At 43.2% G+C, this 19,735-nt stretch overlaps 1 protein-coding gene across 3 annotated transcripts in view; it reads right to left on the bottom strand.

Annotated features, from left to right (window-relative positions):
* The window catches only part of ARHGEF9 (Cdc42 guanine nucleotide exchange factor 9), a 282,117-nt gene that overhangs the window by 250,600 nt on the left and 11,782 nt on the right, over positions 1-19,735 (bottom strand). Inside the window, exon 1 of one of the 3 annotated variants that reach the window (XM_081846904.1) lies at positions 1,108-1,253. The exons of 1 other annotated variant lie outside the window; for it this stretch is intronic. The gene's annotated coding sequence lies outside the window, so the exon portion shown is untranslated. Of the gene's footprint in view, positions 1-1,107; positions 1,254-19,735 lie in introns of those variants that run through there. One more of the 3 variants, XM_081846907.1, reaches the window with a different exon arrangement.

Genomic DNA, 19,735 nt, shown 5'->3' with positions numbered 1-19,735 from the left:
GATAACACCAGAACTTTAAGCATGTTTGCTAAAAAGTAAACAGGACTCACCAGCCAGTGTGTTTATAGGAGTTCAGTCTTCATAGCAAGTTTACTCAGAAGCACATCCCACTTATGGTCAATAGGACTTGCACACTACGCCCAAAGTTAGGGATTAATTGATCTCATTAGGCCTACCTCCTAATCATATGAAGGTTGGCTCAGAAGTCAATCCCACTGAGTTAAATGCTTGTGCTACCCTAGGTGTATGTATGAGCTCAGGTTTGCAACTTGATCCTATACATGTTTACTTGGATCCAATAGGGCTGACAATAGCATAGAAGATGGGTGGGCCAGGCTGGGGGGGAGGTATCAATCCTCTACCAGGACTTGATCTGAGGGGCTCACAACAACAGCAGTACCATTACCATATAAAGAAGAAGAAATGGGTCCTTAAATGAATATTGTTGTTGTTGTTGTTGTTGTTGTTGTTGTTGTTGTTTTTAAGGTGGGTCATGCTGTGCCTGAAAAAAATTTGAGATTACTGAAAGCCTAATGAAGTTTAATAGGTCTGACCTCTGCAGCCTACACAACCTCCCGGTCCTATACATGCTCAGGAGTCAGTTCCACTGCACGATGGGTCTTTCACATAAATCACTCAGTGGATCCGGGGCTTAAGCCTGCATGAGTTCTGTGGGGCTGTCACCCCAGGGATCTTCAGCCAGAGAACTCTCTTCCCAGCCCTTATGAAATAAACCCGTTGGGTTATATAGATACATAAACGGCATTTGATCTATTGAAGCTTAGGGGCGCGCGGGGGGGGGGGGAGAGAAATAGAGAGAGAGAAAAAATTAACTGTTCTTTTCAAAGTCTAGAGGTAACCCACCCCTTCAGACGACCAAGAGAAAGCGAAGCCCTCCGGCTCCCGCTCCCTCCGCGGCTCCAGTGGCGCCACCAGGGCAGGACTTCAGGGCAGACGTTCACGGCCCCCGACTCTGCAGGGGCCAAAAAGAACTGGTCTGCCTCGCAGCATTTCGCATGATGGGAAGCAATGCGCGTTGCCCCCTCGCACCATACGTCCACGAAGTCTGGAGCTCGCAACGACTCGAAGTTCCCCGTGTGGTTTTACCTTGTCAAGTTTTGCGCGGCTCCTCCGCACGCGGTTCTGGCGCGGCCTGCCGAGGCTGGTGTCAAGGAAGGCGCCAGCTGGTTCCTCATTCCAGAGAGGCAGGCTCTAGCGGCGTCCCCGCAGCGGCCGTCTGGTTTCGCCGCCGCCGCTGTTGCCGCCGCCGCCTCGTAGCGGAGGGAATTTCCTCCGTTCCCAAAGCGCGGCTGTTCTCTCCCCGCCGCTCCAAAAAAGAATCCGAATACAGAGGGCAGTTTCCGCAACCCGAACACCAACACAGACAGCTACACACCCTTCCTCCTTCTCCTAGCCGAATCTACTTTTCACTGCTTTGCAAAACGTGCTTTAACTTTTTTTTTTTTTTAAGTACTATTATTTTTCTCCACCTCCTTTCCTTGTCACGCGTTTTTCCCCAGGCCAAACTGACGCGCAATACGCATTGAAGTTGCGGGAGAAACCGGAGAGCGAAAGAGGCTGCTCTGGGCTTGCGGAGACACGTCGAGCAAGAAGCGTGGAGCAATTGCCGCTGCCGCCGCTATCCACAAAGATTCACACGAGTCGGGAGGGAGGGGGGCACGTGCGTGTGAATTTGAGAACGCGGGAAGCCTTAATCTGTAAGGCTGGTTCCTCAGGCAGCCGGTTGTCCCGGGGTTCCCGTCGGAAAGCAACACAGTCTGGCCTCACAGCTGCTACTCGCTGGCTGTTGAGAAACTTCCCACCCCTTCTTCCTGCCACTGGGATCGCTTGACAGGCTTCTTTTAAGGTTGTTTAAAAAAAAATAAAAATAGTACTACACTTATGACTTCTAGGAGCTCAAGGTGGCGCTCTCCATTTTATCTTCATAACAACATGTTAGGCTGTTTTGCCTGAGGGACAGTGCGTGGCCCAGTGTTACCAGTAAGCTTCATGGTTGAGTGGAGATTTGAACCCCAGTCTCCCAGGCCCTGGTCCACATAATTTCCTTCCACCTTATTCAACTTTCTGGAAATAAGCAGGGGGAGAGGAGAAGAGGAGGTCTGGCTTCCTGTCTCTGACTAGACTTCTATGTAGAGTGAGGTAAGCAGGTGGGTGGGGACCTTTCTGGCATCAGACACCTTGAGGGTAATCCTATAAACATCTGCCATGTCTGCTCAGAAACCATTCCTGTCCAATCCCTGGCGTGCATTAACTTTAAAGTACAGTAAGCCCTCTGAAATCTTTTTTTTTTTTTTTTTTGGTAAATAAATTTTTACTGGTTTTACAATTTCAAATTCAACAATTATTTTCCATTAAAAAAAGAGAAATACAAAATATCCAACATGGACTATAAGAACTAAAATAAAAAAATTAAAACATCTTTTTGGAGGTTCTCTATAACCTCCTGACTTCCTTCCATTTCCTTTCCTGGTTCATTGAATATACTACATACCATCAGTTTTTATTGTTTCAGTTCAAATTTCCTTCCATAAACTTTATCTTATTTTAATTGCTTGCAAGTGTTTAGTCAAAGCCTGCCAATGTTTCTACTTGTTTACAATATTTTTGTACATATACAATAAATGCCTCCCATTCTTTTTTAAATTTCTCAATGTCATTGTCTCTGAGCTTTTCTGTAAGTTTTGCCATTTCTGCATAGTCCATCATTTTCAATTGCCATGCTACTATTGTTGGTATCTTCCTTCCACCCCTCTTAATGCTTAACATGGTTAGGGGAAAAGTTGGTGGACTACAACACCCACCATCCCTGACCATTGAATATGGGGGCTGGGGACTGGTGGGAGTTGGAGGCCAGCAAAATAAAGAGCACCAAAAGTTATCTTCCCCTGATGTATAGAAACATAGGAAGCTGACTTGTACTGAATCAGAGTCATTGGCCTGTCTGACTCAGAACTGTCAACACAGACTGAAAGCAGTTCTTCAGGGGTTTCATTCCCAGCCCTACCTGGAGATGCTGGGGAATGAACCTGGGACCATCTGCCTGCAAGGCAGATGCACTGCCACTGAGCTATGAACCTCTCCCCATGATTTGGACCACTCTTGATAGAGTGAAAATGCAAGAAAGAGTATTGTAGCAGAATAAAGAATAAAAAAATGTATTATGACACAAGCTTTTGTAGATGACAAATATGTGGCATGCAGGCATCTTTTGGAACTCCCTGCCTATTTATATTTCAGTGTACTCTTTTTAGCACCTGCTAAAAATATATGTAGAATGTTAACATTTAAGCTGCTAAAATTAAATTTTTTAATTATTTTGATTGCATTTTGAGTACATTTTATATTTGTTTTAAACTCTTTTGGTAATTGTTTTTAACTCTTTTGGTAAACTTCTTTGAGGGATATTTTTACAATCAAGTGGTATATAAGTTTTAATAAAACAAATATATCATTTAAGTATGTCTCCCTGTCCCCCAAGGTCTATCATTCCTGCTAATAAGTCCAGAAAACCAAAACAAAACTTTAAAAATGAGCCATGGGTCACTGGACTCATATGCTGATTTCACAGCATATGAAAGCTGATGGCTATCAGAGAAATTTAGAAAGTGGTTGCTTCCATCTTGGAAAAGTTATTTCTTTCTTATTCTCCTATTTATATACCACCTTTTCCTCCAAGGAGCTGAAGGTTTTCCTTCATATTGTTCTCTTCCTCTCCATTTTATCATCACCACAACCCACTTAGGTAGGTTAGGTTGAGAGAATATGACTGGCCCAAGGTCACCCAGTGAGCTTCGTGACTGAGTGGGAATTCAAACCATGGTCCCCCGGTCCTATTTTAAAACTCTGACCATTACACTACACTTTCTGTTTGCTGTCTTTCAGAGGCATTGCTAGCTGGTGGTTGAAAAGAGAGGAATCCCAGGCCTACAGGGCACAAACTTGCATATGCTGATTGGTTTAAAAAAAAACTTTCTGCAAACATTGGGATTCTCTTGAGCCTGCTAATACCTCCTCTTTCTGTGTGAGCGGCACTGTTTTTGCTACATAAGGAGCATGAGTATGCTTGTGATACACAGGAACATCTGACAAAACCTACCATCCTCTAGACATTATTGACTCCAGCTTCCATCAACCCCAGCTTGACTAATGATCAGAGATAATGGGATCTGAAGCCCAACAGCACCAAGACAGTACAAGTCCCAAGTCCCTGTTGTGCAGAGTAGCGTCATCCTTCTTCCCCGTTTTTTGCATATTACATGGGTGCAATCTAAAACACACCCCATGGGTGTCAATGGAATAATTAAGTATATGCTCACCACTCTCTGAATTTAGCAGGAATCGGATGTGCTCAAGTTTAAATGGATTGTGCAAGTGAATAAAAGTCTTACTCAAGAGCTGCCAAGGTTGCTGTTTCTTTTTTCCTCTTAGAGGGCAGAGGCTCATGCTTTTGCATGGCAAAAATCCACAAATGAAGCTCCCCTCTACCCCATGCCCCGTCACTGCTGCCATGATTTAAAACACTGAGCTTTTGCCTATAACCGAAGTGGTAGTACCCCATACCCATACGTCTCATAAACACCTACCTACCTCAGTGTGCCCTTAGGAAAGATGGACAGACAAAAGAAAGTACTTCTTCACATAGCGCCTAGTTAAACTATGGAATTCACTTCTGTGGGAGGCAGTGATGGCCACCAAATTGGATGACATTAAAAGTGGATTTGACAAATTCATTGAGGATATAGCGATTACCGTCTGCTTCCACTGCCAGAGGTAGTATGCTTCTGCATACCAGTTGCTGGAAAAACACAGAAAGGGAGAGTGCTGTTGTGCTCAGATCCTGCTTATGGGCTTCCCATGGGCATCTGTTTGCCCACTGTGGGTACAAGATGCTGTTGGCCTGATCCAGCAAGGCTCTTCTTACAGAAGAAATGGAGATGTCGCATTTGGTAAGGGAGGTGCACTTAGTTTGGGCATGTCCACACAGGAGATACCTACTCTTCCAGTCTGGTGCTGCACTGAAGCCCTTAGCGAGAAATGCTGGGGTGGTGCTTATTATATATAATCTGTTCATTTTAGCTGTAATGAACTTGGTCCTCTAGCTTAATGAATAGGAAGCTTGAGGGAGGCACATACACCACCAAACAGGAGAGGCTTCCCTAACCTTGTGCCTTCCAGATGTTTTGAACTACAATAGCCACAGCTGGCAGGGCAGTGCTAGCTAGGGCTAATTGAAGTCCAAAATATCTGGTCATCAGTTCGGGGAAGGCTGATGTAGAACAATATCTATCATCTATCTATCTATCTATCTATCTATCTATCTCTATCTATCTATCTATCTATCTATCTATCTATCTATCTATCTCCATCCATTAGGGCTATGCATGCTCCTCAATCCAATTTCTAGAGCCGAAATTGATTTAGGGCAGGGGATTTCCCCTGCCTCCTCCCCGACCCATGTTTAATCAAGATCTCCTTCCCCCTCTCACTGCCACACTGCAGCCAGCAGGACTGGACCCTCTGTTCACCAGCTGGTGACTGCAAATCCCCGTAGGCAGCAGGATTGAGCCACTGGCTCACAACCTAGTGAGCGGAGTATGCAATCCTACTGCAGATTGCTTTGCCAATGCATCTCCTGTGGAATGACCTGATCTGACCTGAGGCTATCTGAACCATACTGAGCCAATGCCCTGTTCCGCCTGAACTATCTACTATCTACTGTCTGCCTGAACTATCTACTACTGTATCTACTATCCACTCCACTAGCCATGCACAATTGCACATGCATGCACAGGGCCAGATTAAGATCTTTAGAGGCCCAAAACACTTAAAAGATTTTGGTGCCCCAAATATATCTAATTCAAAATATAAACAATCATAAACCATAAAATAAAATTTCAATTTTTGAAATGAAACAAAACCTATAGTAAGATGGACAATAATGTTTATTTTTGTATATTTCCACTTTACTTATATTTGAAAAATTTTCTCCTACATTTTCTAATTGCAAAGTCTTTGATCAGATCCTCAAAAAACCAATCTTCTGTAACAGATCTGCTTCTATACTCAGTAGAGATAAGGCATCCAGCCTGCCTTGTTGCATAGTTGTTCTGTTGGGATTTTTAATATACTTCAACTGAGAAAATGAATGCTCAGCTGAGCAATTTATGACCATTAATGTTAAAAATCCAGCAATGGTAAATTTCTGTGATGCCCCACTCCCCCATTCCTTTGATGCCCTAAGCTTGTGCTTATTTTGCTTAAAGGTTAATCCAGCCCTGTGTGCGCAGAAAGGGATGTATGCGGTCTAGTCCTTACTCTGAAGTAAGTCCCACTGTGACATTAATAATGTCATTAGGAATCATGTAGGTTTGCTTTTTAAAAATAGATACCACAAGCAAGATTATAAGTCGAAGATTTCCATTCCCAGCCACAATTTCCACGAAGTTCACACACATAGCAATTAGCATTAGGAAAAACACCTTTCATTTACACCAATGGGAGTTTTCTCCTAAAGCTAATTGCTTGGCTGCATGGGTGCAGGGAGACCACAGCTGAGAAAAGAAGCTTAAATCTCTCTTTCCTGTGCTGCAGTTCCCCATGCATGCCTATTATTTAACATAAAACGTAATAGTTAAATGTTGCAAATAGTGAGGCCTGTTGTTTTATAGGATAATATGCATAGGATTGCAGCTTCCAGCTCACTCCTATCTCCTACCATGTTTAGATTCTACATCCCTGAAGAATCTGTTATCTAATCCAAAGCCATACCAACATCCCTTTCTTACACACAGACATACACATGTCTCATTTTGGGGGCTCATTTGTCAGTTCAGTTTTTGTATGTTGCCAAAGTCTGCTGACATAATTTCAGGAGCATGGATGTGGGAGTGATCAACAGCCCAGTGCAGGAGAGGGGTGGCAACACTGCTGCCGCTGCCTCTCCTTCACTCTGCCCACAGGCCAGACTTGACCTGAGAGTGGAGCTGTGGCTGGGCATGCTTTGACAGCTCCCTTGCACGCCAAAGGCAGGTTCCAATGAGTAAGCATGTGGGGGGCCACTTGGTCGTACCCCCTCTCAAAAATGTGTCCAGGACCATGGCCTCCCTAGCCATGGCTACGCCCCTGATTACCATTCCCTCCTCCTGGCACTAGGAATGGGAGGAAATAGGAACATTCTACTGATATAGATAATGATGTCCCTATTTTCTGAGGAATGGTGGAGGGTAAGCAGATAGTTTGACTCAGCTCACATTTAATGGCGAATGTGCCCAATCCATAGTTTCTGAAATAATACATGAACTGACACACAACCGCCCTTTGAAATTTTGCAATGCAGTTCTCCAGCCAAGTAATATGTATAGTAGTAGTAGTAGTAGTAGTAGTAACAACAACAACAACAACAACAACAACAACAAATTATTTATACCCCCTCCCATCTGGCTGGGTCTCCCCCGCTGCTCTGGGCGGCTTCCAACAAAGATTTAAAATACATTAAAATGTCACACATTAAAAACTTCCCTAAACAGGGCTGCCTTCAGATGTCTTCTAAAAGTCCGATAGTTCTTTATTTCTTTGATATCTGATGGGAGGGCGTTCCACAGGGCAGGAGCCACTACCGAGAAGGCCCTCTGCCTGGTTCCCTGTAACTTTGCTTCTCGCAGTGAGGGAACCGACAGAAGGCCCTCAGCGCTGGACTTCAGTGTCTGGGTAGAACAATGGGTGTGAAGACGCTCCTTCAGATATACTGGACCACTACTTCTCAGTAGTGGCACCCGCCCTGTGGAACGACCTCCCACCAGATGTCAAAGAGAAAAACAACTACCAGACTTTTAGAAGACATCTGAAGGCAGCCCTGTTTAGGGAAGCTTTTAATATTTGATGGATTGCTGTATTTTAGTATTTTGTTGGAAGCCACCCAGAGTGGCTGGGGAAGCCCAGTTAGATGGGCGGGGTATAAATAATAAATTATTATATATTATTATTATTATTATTATTATTATTATTACTATTATTATTATTATTATTATTATTATTATTATTATTATTATTATTGTATCCCTCCTAAAGAGTATTTTTTTAAAAAATAATATTTATTAAAATTTCCAGAATAAAAAGGAAAGATAGAAAGAAAAGAAAAATAAAGTTTACACTTAATTTCAATGATATCTTTCCAGGACTCCCCCCCCCCCCTTGTATTCCATTTCCATTAAATTAATTCCACAAATTCTTACCCCAAATTTTAAAGCCTTATTATAATTATAAATAACCAATTTATTAAAAATTAATTTATCTTATTTAACCATTTCTCCTTGTATTTTTTATACTTCCCTAAGGTCGACCCCAGTTCCCTTCCACGAATTCCCCTATTTTCATAAAACAAGAAAGAAAAAGAGAAAGAAGAAAGAAAAAATATGTAATTTTACAGCCTTTGGGTTCCAAATCTCCCCCCCCCCTTCCCCGGTTCCGATCCCCAAAGTTCATCCATCTGTCTACTGCCAGCCTGGAGAACCCACGTCCATGTCTCACTTCCACTTTGCCGTCTTTTGATAGCTTTTAATTTCAGAAAGTCCAATCTCGGAGAAACTCTCAGAAAATATCATTCTTCTTCCATCCAGACCTCTATGTTTAAGAGTATAATTCAAATTCTGTTTCTTGATCCTTTTAAAGTCTGGATGTCCCAAATGTTACAACTTCGAGTTTAGCCCAGCTCTTATTCCTTAGGTTTCTTTTTCCTGTTCAGCTGCAAAAACCTTCTAATTCAGAAACTTCTTGTTCTCCACAGAGGCTTTATTTATTCAGGAACATAAACTTACGTCAAGTCCCTTCCTTTCTTCAATAGATAAATCCATTGTCTCCTTTAGTGTAGAGACCTCTGTAGACAAAATAATGCTTCGTTTTTGCAGCTTTCCCAAGAGATAACAAATCCTGCTCAATTTCATAGTATTTTTCCACTTGCTGCCACTGTTGCAATGTCCCGACCTCCCTCTAGAGGGAATATGGTAACTTAATTTCTTTCCGGATCAGACCCAAAAGTCAAATAACTTGTTGCCTTTATTTCCACTAATTTATGTCCAAATTGTAACAAATCTAACCAGCAAAGCCATCGTAACAAAGTTCTCTTTTATTTTCCTGCTTTGACAGCTACTTTGACAGCTGTCAAAGTTTCTGTGTCTCTTCACCAGTCTCTCATAGCGGATCGTTCCCGGTTCCCGGGGGGTTGCATCTTAGTTCCCACAAACCAATCTTCTCCTCCAGCACAATTATTGTAAATTCACTTCGTGAAGTTAATTTTTTTTTTCAAATAAGCAAGCACATCTCTCGATCTTAGTTGTCAAATCCTTGCGTTAAGACATCTACAACAGGGGGGGGGGGCGGACTTCCTTTTTGCACTTCCCCCACTCGCTCCAAATTCAAAAATCAAATTTTCCGTTTAAGTCCGATAAATTTACTCACGGGTTGTTCTTTTTAATCCAAATCCAAAATTTCCAAAGAAGAAGTCGTTGCTCTCCGCCGAATGGCATGCGGCTTCGCTAGGCAGGGGAAGCAGTGGACTCATAGCACCACACACACACCCCCGTCACCCGCTCCGCAGCCTTTAAAAAGGCTCCTTCGCGGGTCGGGGGGCCGCAAACGATGCCCGCCGAGTCACCAAGTCCATGGGCATCACCGCCCATGGTTTTTGAGGGTCCCCGCGTCGCCGGCGCGGCAGGACCCAACCCCTACCCAGCAGGCTCCCTCCGGAGCTCGGAGGGAGTCCGCCATTCGGCGATGGCGCCGACCTGGAAGTCCCCTCCTAAAGAGTATTTTGATTGGCATTAATTAGCCTGTAATATTCTGCTGATCTCCATGCCATTAAAAAGCATCAGAAGCATATTCTGGTAGATTAAACATCTGGTAAAGAGACAGAATAGGTCCCCTGCCCACCCCAGGGGGTGCTGTTGACAATCTCAGCTTCTGTTTTAGGGGCTCCACCATCTCAACCTTTAAGAGCAGTTTTATCTGCACACATTTATGTGTTACAATGCTGTGAGTTTCACCTGATGAGTTTTGCAAATCAGGACAGCATCTGCAAGAAGTGCAGTTCTCTTTGGCAGTTGCCTGGTAGTTATCTGCCTCATGGTCAGTTAAATTTAAATGAACATGCAGATTTTATGAAACCTCAACATAAGTGCCTTTCTGAGAAGTAAAATATCACTTACAATTTTAAACACAAAGGCTATCATAAAAAAGGGGGCAGAAAAGGCTCCTTTGAATGTTTTATGCTTCTTTTTTCAATCCACAGCTTTTATTAGACCCAGGCTGATCATCGGATTTTCATTCCCTTTAAATTTGTTTTCAAATTAGCCAGGGCGTGTGTGTGCTGAATTAAATTGTAGTGTTAGAAGGGGGTTACCCCTTGTAGTTTTGTTACAGAAAATCTGCTCTGCAGAAGGGAATCCAGAATACCCCCTTCCAGAAAGGTGTTTTTGTGTGTGTGTATTCTACAGTGCAATAGTAGTAGATTTATACTGGGCCATCCACACATAATTCCACTTTAATTGTTGTTCTGTGATAGCATTTTTCTCAAAAGTGAGGTGGGGTGAGTGAGAAGAAACGCCAGAACATTTGTGGCATGAAAGTTACAGGATTTCAGCAGATCCTGAGGCATGCACCTATTAGAAACAAAACAGTAAATACAGTGGTACCTCAGCTTAAGAACTTAATTCATTCCGGAGGTCCATTCCTAACCTGAAACGGCTCTTAACCTGAAGCACCACTTTAGCTAATGGGGCCTCCCACTGCCGCCGCGCTACCGCCAAGCGATTTCTGTTCTCATCCTGAAGCAAAGTTCTTAACCCGAGGTACTATTTCTGGGTTAGCGGAGTCAGTAACCTGAAGCGTCTGTAACCAGAAGCATCTGTAACCCGAGGTACCACTGTACACTTCAAAATGTTTACAGGTGCAAACCTGTAAACTACTGGTGATGATAGCTATGCTCTGCTTCCACTGTCAGAGGCAGCAATGCTTCTGAATACCAGTTACTGAAAACCACAGGAGAGGAGGGTGATCTTGTGCTTGGGTCTTGCTTCCAGATTTCTCACAATTAGCATCTGGCTGGCCACTGAGTACAGGATGCAGGACTAAATAGGCCACTGGGCCGATCCAGCTGCAGGGCTCTTTTTATGTTCTTTTATAAGTTCTTAAAGGAGGACTGCCCCAATACCTCCATGGGCGCCAATAATAATGGATGAACAATTAAAAGAACATCTGGAAGGGCTGAAAGACATGAAATAAACAAGCCCCAGCATGAGGCAAAGGAACTAAATGGAAACAGCAGCCTGAGCTATCATCAGTACTGATTCCTATCCTCTCCAACCTTTTTTTTTAAAAAACAACAACAACAACAACAACAAAAGCAAGCCTGAGAATGGGATGAAATAAGCTCCTGCCACTAGGTGGTGGCAGTAGCAGCTTGAGCATGTGGGAACCTCACCTGCCACTCCTTCTTTGGGGGTGGGCTTCTGCCCTTCCCCCACAGATTTTTGGAGGGACAGCCTCTTCTCCCTGCGAGAGATCTTGCCATTAACTTGCATAAGGGAAAGGCATAGATCTATTTCAAAAGCATACTTCTGTCCCCTCCCCAAACCATTGTGACAGTAATTCACATTTATAAAAGCTAAAGCAGAATGCAAAGTTTCCTTCCCTCGCAAGCCATGACTATTTCACTTGCTTTCGTTTCTCAGAAGAAATGACCACTGCATTTTGAACCAACTGAAGTGTCCAATTCATATTCGATGGCAGCTCCACATACAGCATATTAGCTCCTTCTCCATTCCACCCAGGCGTGCCAACTTGAATAAAATATTGGGGGACCCAGGTAAGCCCTGCCCTGCATAATCGATAACATTACACAGCACATGTACACGATTTGAATGGCAAAGCCCATTAACTGGGGGGACCCCTTAAATATCTTAGGGGTGGTTGTGAATGGACCTTGGCCCCTAAGGAGTTGGCTCCTATGACAATTTCTTTATGCCTTCCAGATATTGCTGGACTACACTCCCATTATATGCTGGCTAGGGCTGATTGGAATTAGGATCCAGCAATGTCTGAAGGACACAACAGTGGCCTACCAGTCTCTAGGCTCAACTGCTATCAACATTCTGTAACTTTATAGGTTGTTGTCATGTAGTCATGTAGTTTGGGATATATTTTTTGAGAGAGAGAGAGAGAGAGAGAGAGAGAGAGAGAGAGAGATGAAGACCCCCTTGTACGTAAAATCCACTATATTAGCTTCCCCAACCTGTTGACCTCCAAATGCTGCTGGACTTCAACCCCCATAACCCCTGATGATTGGCCATGGTGGCTGGAGTTGATGGGACTTGGAGTCCAACAATATCTGGATAGCCACATATTGGGGAAGGTCACAGTGTTTTATTTTTCAGTGGCTCTGTCCACACTGAAGAATGAAGGCTAAGGAAGGAGCTTTATAGGTCAAGATGGGAGCCTATTGGATGCTCATGTCACCTGATTGTTACTGGGTAGTAGTTGCAGTATCACTCTGTGTTCTCTACACCTAGCACAGGGGAGAATGATGACTTGGCACAGCTACCAGAGTCTCAGGCTCAATATCTACAGTGCCTTCCTTTGTGAACAACTTGCACTTCACCTGCATATTTTGTAGCTTTTGACAGAAAAGCATTGCAATTTGGCTAGTTTATGCACATGTCAGATTCTCCATAAATCCACTCAGCTCACCCGCCAACTTGGTCCCAAGACTTGCCTATGTTATTATGCACCATATTACACCTAGCCATAAATAGTGGGGGTTGGATCCAGACAAACAAAGGTCCCATCAAAATCAATGAGGACAAGTTAATCATGACTTTACCTACTTACATACCACTGATTTCAGCAGGAACTAAAAAAATTCCTTCCAGTAGCACCTTAGAGACCAACTAAGTTTGTTATTGGTATGCACTTTCATGTGCATGCACACTTCTTCAGATACACTGAAACAGAAGTCACCAGACCCTTATATATAGTAAAAGGGTGGGGAGGGGTATTACTCAGAAGGGTGGTGGGAATGGGTGATTGGCAGATAGGTGTGGTAAACCTGTTGACGCCTGTTAACGACTGCAATTGGTCTTACAGGAAAAAGCAATGGGTGAGATGGCTAAAAATATCTTTATCATGTATAATGAGATAAGAATCCAATGTCTCTATTCAGACTAGGTCTCTCCGTTTTAAGTTTGGTAATAAGTTGCAATTCAGCAACTTATTACCAAACTTAAAACCATGGAGAGACCTAGTTTGAATAAACATCAGCAGGTTTACCACATCAACAGGTTTACCATGCCAATCACCCATTCCCACCACCCTTCTGAGTTTCAGTGTATCTGCACACAAAAGCTCATACCAATAACAAACTTAGTTGGTCTCTAAGGTGCTACTGGAAGGAATTTTTTTATTTTGTTTCGACTATTGCAGACCAACACGGCTACCTACCTGTAACTAAAACAGGAACTAAGTTCAACTAACTCCACCAAGATCCAACCCTGTATTAATAATGGGTTAGGAAGACAACTCCTGTTGTTTTTACAGTCCGTGGAAAATGATGATATGTGGAGGGTGTTCCCATATGGTGCATCACCTATACAAAGACTCATAGGGAAGAGCCATGACTCAGTGGCAGAGGACCTGTTTTGCATGCAGAAAGTTTCAGTTTCAGTCCTCAGCATCTGCATCTGCATACAGAGCAAGGAAAGTTCCTTGTCTGAAATCCCGGAGAGCCATTACCAGTCATTTAAGACCAGCGGTTCCCAAAGTGGGTGGTACCACTTCCTGGGGGCAGTGGGATTACCTAAGGGGGGGCACTAAGAGGTAAGGAATGGCAGGGGTGACTGAAGGTGTAAATGACTACCAGATTTTGAAAAGCTGGTATCACTGGATCAAGTTCATCAATTTTGTTGAATTAAACTAAATATTTTTAACTGGATTTTGAATAAAACTACGATTAATTGTTACTATTTTGAATGTTATTGTCTTAGTGAGTTGTGCAGCTATTTAGAACAATACTTTTTATCAAGTAGGGGACACTGAGGATGAGTTTATGGAACCAAGAACACAATGCCCCCCAAAAGCTTGGGAACTACTGGCTTAGACAACACCAAGCAAAATGTACCAGTGATCTGACTAAGTAAGTAAGGCAGTTTCCTGAACATTACATTAACCACATCATCCATCACTGAGTGTCCTTTTCTATTGTTCAGTTTCAGTTCCAGATTTTGTGTGAAGGTGGGAGAGGTTTGGGCAAGATCCACTGACTCTCTGTACCACAACACCGCTCCCCTCGAGAGCACAACACATATGGAAGATACTGCTTCTTCTCCTTACCATTGCCAGTGTTTGCAACTAAGAAATGTATATTTTCTTGTCATGATGAATTAAATATTGAACTGTGTGATTTTTGGGTGGGTCTGCATAGGTAATACAATGCTGACCATCATTCAAGGAAATCATTGGTATATGAGGGATTGATTGATTGTCTCTACAATTAGAGTCAAAATCTTACCCACAACTACCACTTCCAAGACATGTCAAACCATTATTTGATGCAGCAGTGGCCCTCCAGATATCATTGGATTCCAATTCCCATCAGCCCCAGCCAGCATGGCAAGTAAGGGAACTGTAGCTCAGCAACAACTGAATTGTTACAGATTTACCACCATTGATTTAATGGTGCCTCCTCTTACAGTTTGATACGAGCTGTGTTTTAGCAGGTATATATAACAATGTTACTAGGTTTGCCTCATTCCTGATCTATTTACTATGGCTGTGCACAGCTTCTCCCCTCCCAGCTGCCCTCCCCTAGGTAACACCAGGACTACCTGCTCATCAGATTCAGTCTCAATTAGTTTGGGGGTGGGGCTAATGTTTAATTAGCGTTTTAAAACTAAGGAGGGGAGAGTGAGGAGACATTACATCTTCTTTACCCCCACCAAGCAGATTTAGGGAGGGTGCACAGAGAGGGGGGAGTTTTGTTGCACAAATACAAATCCTTGTATTTATAGAACATATTAGTTAATACAACCTTTAATTATTATTTCTATTATTATTTAAATGCATTGGAGGAAACCTGGGTTTAAGCAACCCTCACCAGCATGTGTGATTTGAGCCTTCTTCATTCTACACCAGAGAATTCTGCTGTATCTCAGTTAGAGATGGGGGAGATGTTAGGTTTGGTTAGAGATGGGGGAGATGTTAGGTTTGGTTGGAATATCAGTACGAACCTACCTATTTTGCACTTTCTGAAACAAAATGTGAATCAAAATTCACACTTCTCCACCCAAATAATGTTACTTCATATATTAAATAAACTAATATTGTGTGTAAATGCATTGCATTATGGGAAAGTGTTTGCAAAAATGTCTGTATCAGGGAAATTGTATGCAAAAATGTGCATATGATGAGAAATATGCAGTAAAATGCTGTTGAATTTTCATTAGGACTTTCAGAATAAATAAATCATAATCTGATGCAGGAATGTAGAGACCTGAATTTAAGACTGAAAAAATGAGGAACAAACAGAAACGAAAACGGACAGATTAGTTTATCCCTAATCTTAAACTGGTTTCACCCCCACACCTATTTCAAACCCATCAATGAATATCATTTCACAGCTCCTGCAAGCTGCTTATTTCATTGCATTTCCTCTTGACAAGCTGCCTCCCCACTTTGTCGAAAGCAGAACATGGTAATGCATCAGAGTAAGCCAAACATCCTTTTTAAAGCCTCTATCAGGGCCTGCCTGACTTTGGTTCCTGAGAATTTGTATAGCTCACTTCCCACTGCTTTTTTAATATATATTGCCGCTCAGGGTGTTCATTCACTCTTGACATTCTCCTCTTCTACCAGATATGCCTTCTCCTGTCACCTTTTTGCTTTTCAAATCATTAGAGACCTCCACATACAGCCACTATTTTGCCACCTTTTACCTGCTATGTCTGTCACGGGGGCAAGTACATTATTTTAGTCATGTTTCTACCAACAAGCACCCGCCCACTTGAATGGATTAGTCTTCACGTGCATCTCAACCCACCTTCACACAGCTTTTGGGAAGGACCATACGTGACAGACAGAACATTGAGTCATCCTCCTGGAGACCTTTAGTCAATCAGGAGAGAGTGAGGATGGTAAAGAGAGAGTTTGGCAGTTTAACAACCAAATAGGACCTGGCTTATGATCCCACTCACTGGATCACCACCTTGTCGTGGTGAGTGGACTTGCACATTCCTATGACCCTTGTGAGCAAAGCCGTTGGGAGGCTCATACTCCCAGCAGGGTCACCCAAGGCGGTAAGGTCAAAGGGGAGGAGCTAGTCAAAGAACGATCCAAGAAGTCCTCAACAGCAAAACAGGCAGAAGATAACAAGTAGTATGTTGCAGCAGCTGTGAAGGCAGATGAAGGCTGCATCAGATAAGAATCTACCCGTAATCGTGATACTAATGCCATCGGAATAGAGCCTTACTGTGAAGACTGTGCGTTGGTCAGCATGCGCTGCTCTACACACATAAAACAAATTCACTCACAGGTGTCTTCCAAAAACCCATTCCAAACCCAAAAAAGTCCCGTAAAGGTAAAAGTAAAGGGATCCCTGACCATTAGGTCCAGCCATGGCCAACTCTGGGGTTGTGGCGCTCATCTCACTTTATTGGCCGAGGGAGCTGGCGTACAGCTTCCGGAGGTCATGTGGCCAGCATGACTAAGCTGCTTCTGGCAAACCAGAGCAGCGCACGGAAACGCCGTTTACCTTCCCGCCAGAGTGGTACCTATTTATCTACTTGCACTTTGACATGCTTTCGAACTGCTAGGTTGGCAGGAGCAAGGACCGAGCAACGGGAGCTCACCCCGTCGCAGGGATTTGAACCACCAGCCTTCTGATCAGCAAGTCCTAGGCTCTGTGGTTTAACCCACAGTGCCACCCACGTCCCATGGTGATCAGCAAATGGTAACGGGGGCAGAACCGTGAAATCTAGAAGCCCCTAGTCATAAACCAGCACATGGGCAGTGGATACAGATTCAGTCACTCTAGACTCAAGGAATGAGGCAGTTGAGCAGCTCGACAGCTGTATCCATGACTGAGCAGCCCTATTTAGGATCCACTCTGCTCACCCCAAAAAGGGAGAAGGGATAGATAAGGGTTTCCTAAATATAGTCTGCCTTCTTTTTTCCCTGACTGAATTACTATGCCCAGTGGGGTCACCATCCAGCAGTCGTAAAAGACAAGTGAACTTTAGAACATGGAATATATGGACTTTGTTGGATAACAGATTGCTATCAAAAACGATCTTGTTATGCTCTTGTCAGGAGTCCCTACTGGCATTAATGAGCAACTTTCAACCCTTCAAATAAAACTCGCCAAAAACCAACAGGCTACTATTCTAAGAGCTTGGTGCATGATAAAATTATCCTCCTGGGTGATTTTAATGCAAGAGGTGGGCGAGATTTTGATCTGTGGCCTGGGAATATTGGGAAAGAAGGAATTGGAAACAGCAACCAGAATGAAATCTTACTTTTGACTATATGTGCAGTGCATAACCTTGTTACTAACACATTCTTTCAACAACAAAAATAAATTTAAAACATAATGGAGGCACCCTTAGTCCATGTAATTTTCCAAGCTGAAGACTGCCATGATGTGCTCCTTACCAGAACTATGATGAGTGCCAATGACTGCTGGACAGATCACTGATTAATACGCTCCACAATGGCTATCAAGATTATACCTCAACACAGGCTTCAAGGAAGGAAACCAAGGTGCAAAATGAACACTCAAGCCCTTCAAGATCCCATTAAGCGGGATTGCTTCCAAATGACTCTTAAGGACCATCTGCTTTCAGAGTTCCCTGATAACATCAAGGAACACTGGACCAAGCTAAAAACATCCATTATTGTAGCCTGTGAACAAACTATTGGATATCAAACCAAGAAACAGCAGGATTGGTTTGATGAGAATGACAGTGAGATTGAACACATTATTGACAGGAAAAGGAAGACCTTTCAGATCTGGCAAAGAGAAAGAAAATGTGCTACTAAGAAAAAAAAACTATACCAACGCTAAGGCTAAGGTTAAAAGAAGAACCAGAGAACTAAAAAAAAAACACCTGGTGGACACTAGCTGGACGCTCATGATGGACAGAGTTTATTTAAAGCCACAAAGACAATCTATGGGCCAATAAATAATGGCATGTGCCCCCTACGCTCAACAGACAGTACCACACTTCTGAAAGATAATGAAGCTATTGCACTGCACTGGAAAGAACATTACCAGCATCTCCTTAATGGCAACTCCCCTGTAGCTGCTGAGGTCCTATCACAAATTCCACATAAACAAATTAGAGATGAGCTTGCAGTATCTCCAAATCTGGGAGAGTTGTGTACAGCTATTAACCAAATGAAGAATAATAAAGCCAGCTGACCTGATGGGATATCTGCCGAAGTCTTCAAAGTGGGTGGAATTGAACTTAAACAACAACTTCTCAAATTCATCAGAAAAATTTGGGAGAGAGAGAAGATCCCACCTGACTTTAAGGATGCCAAAATTATCAATCTCTTTTAAAAAGGTGATAGAATGGATTGCGGAAACTATCGAGGCATCTCTTTATTAGCTGGGGCTGGCAAAATTCTTGTAAGGTATCAGGATGCTGTCAGCAGCTCCCGGGTGGTTGCCCAGGAAAGTATAAAGACAATGAAAAGTTTCTTACATTCTTTTTTTTATTTCAATCTTTATAGAGAGAGGCTATCCAGCCTCTTGGATAATGGCATTGTCCCAAGTGAACCTCCACCCCTCGTCTCTCCTACTTCCTCATTCCACATTCTCATTATCTCCTCTATGGGTGCTGCTACGTGCCCTCTGTCTTTGGGCTCTTTGCTCTCCTACTTCTGAGGCTCGCTGGGTTCTGGAAGATGGAGGGTCTGGAATGCTTTCTCATGACAATGTGTCAGCTGCTCTGGCTCTCCCATGATTTCCCAACTTTTCCCCTCATCTGCCTCTGAGCTGCGACCTCCCTCAAACCCCTGTTGCAAATCTATACTGTCTTTGTCCTCCCTGGAGGCGGTCTCCACTATTCGTCCTCTGCCCAGTCCCTGACACAGGTATCTTAGCAAACTGTCTCCTAACAATTCCCAAGGCTACCCTTCCTGAATCCCAAAATGGTTTTAGACCTTCTAGGGCAGGCATGTCCAAAGTCTGTTTTGGGGTCCTAATCTGGCCCACCGGTTGATTTAATCCGGCCCTTGTGGCAGTATATATCGTGGGGGAAAATCCATAAAAAAGCTCAACAACTTTGGTCAGCCCTCACGCATGTTCACTTCATCAAATCTGCCCCTCACTGAAAAAAGTTTGGGCACCCCTGTTAGGGGGAAAGTGCACGATTTTCACAGCTTGACAGCTTCAAGAAAAATGCAAAGACCAAAACCAACCCTTTTATATGGCGTTTATTGACCTTTGACACTGTAAATCATAATGCCCCATGGACTGTCCTTCTGAAAATTGGCTGCCCAGATGAATTTGTGAACATTATTCGGCTCTTCCATGATAATATGACAGCAACAATCGCAGATAACAATGGCTCTCAAAGTGAACCTTTCACAGTGGAATCAGGTGTTAAAACAGGGTTGTGTTATCGCCCAAATTCTATTCATTATTTTCATTGCCATGATCCTACACTTT

Source organism: Podarcis erhardii, assembly GCF_964252035.2.
Source record: "Podarcis erhardii genome assembly, chromosome: Z".
Taxonomy (NCBI): Eukaryota; Metazoa; Chordata; class Lepidosauria; order Squamata; family Lacertidae; genus Podarcis; species Podarcis erhardii.
Note: the sequence above shows the minus strand (reverse complement) of the source record. Positions and strands in the feature narration are given on the sequence as shown.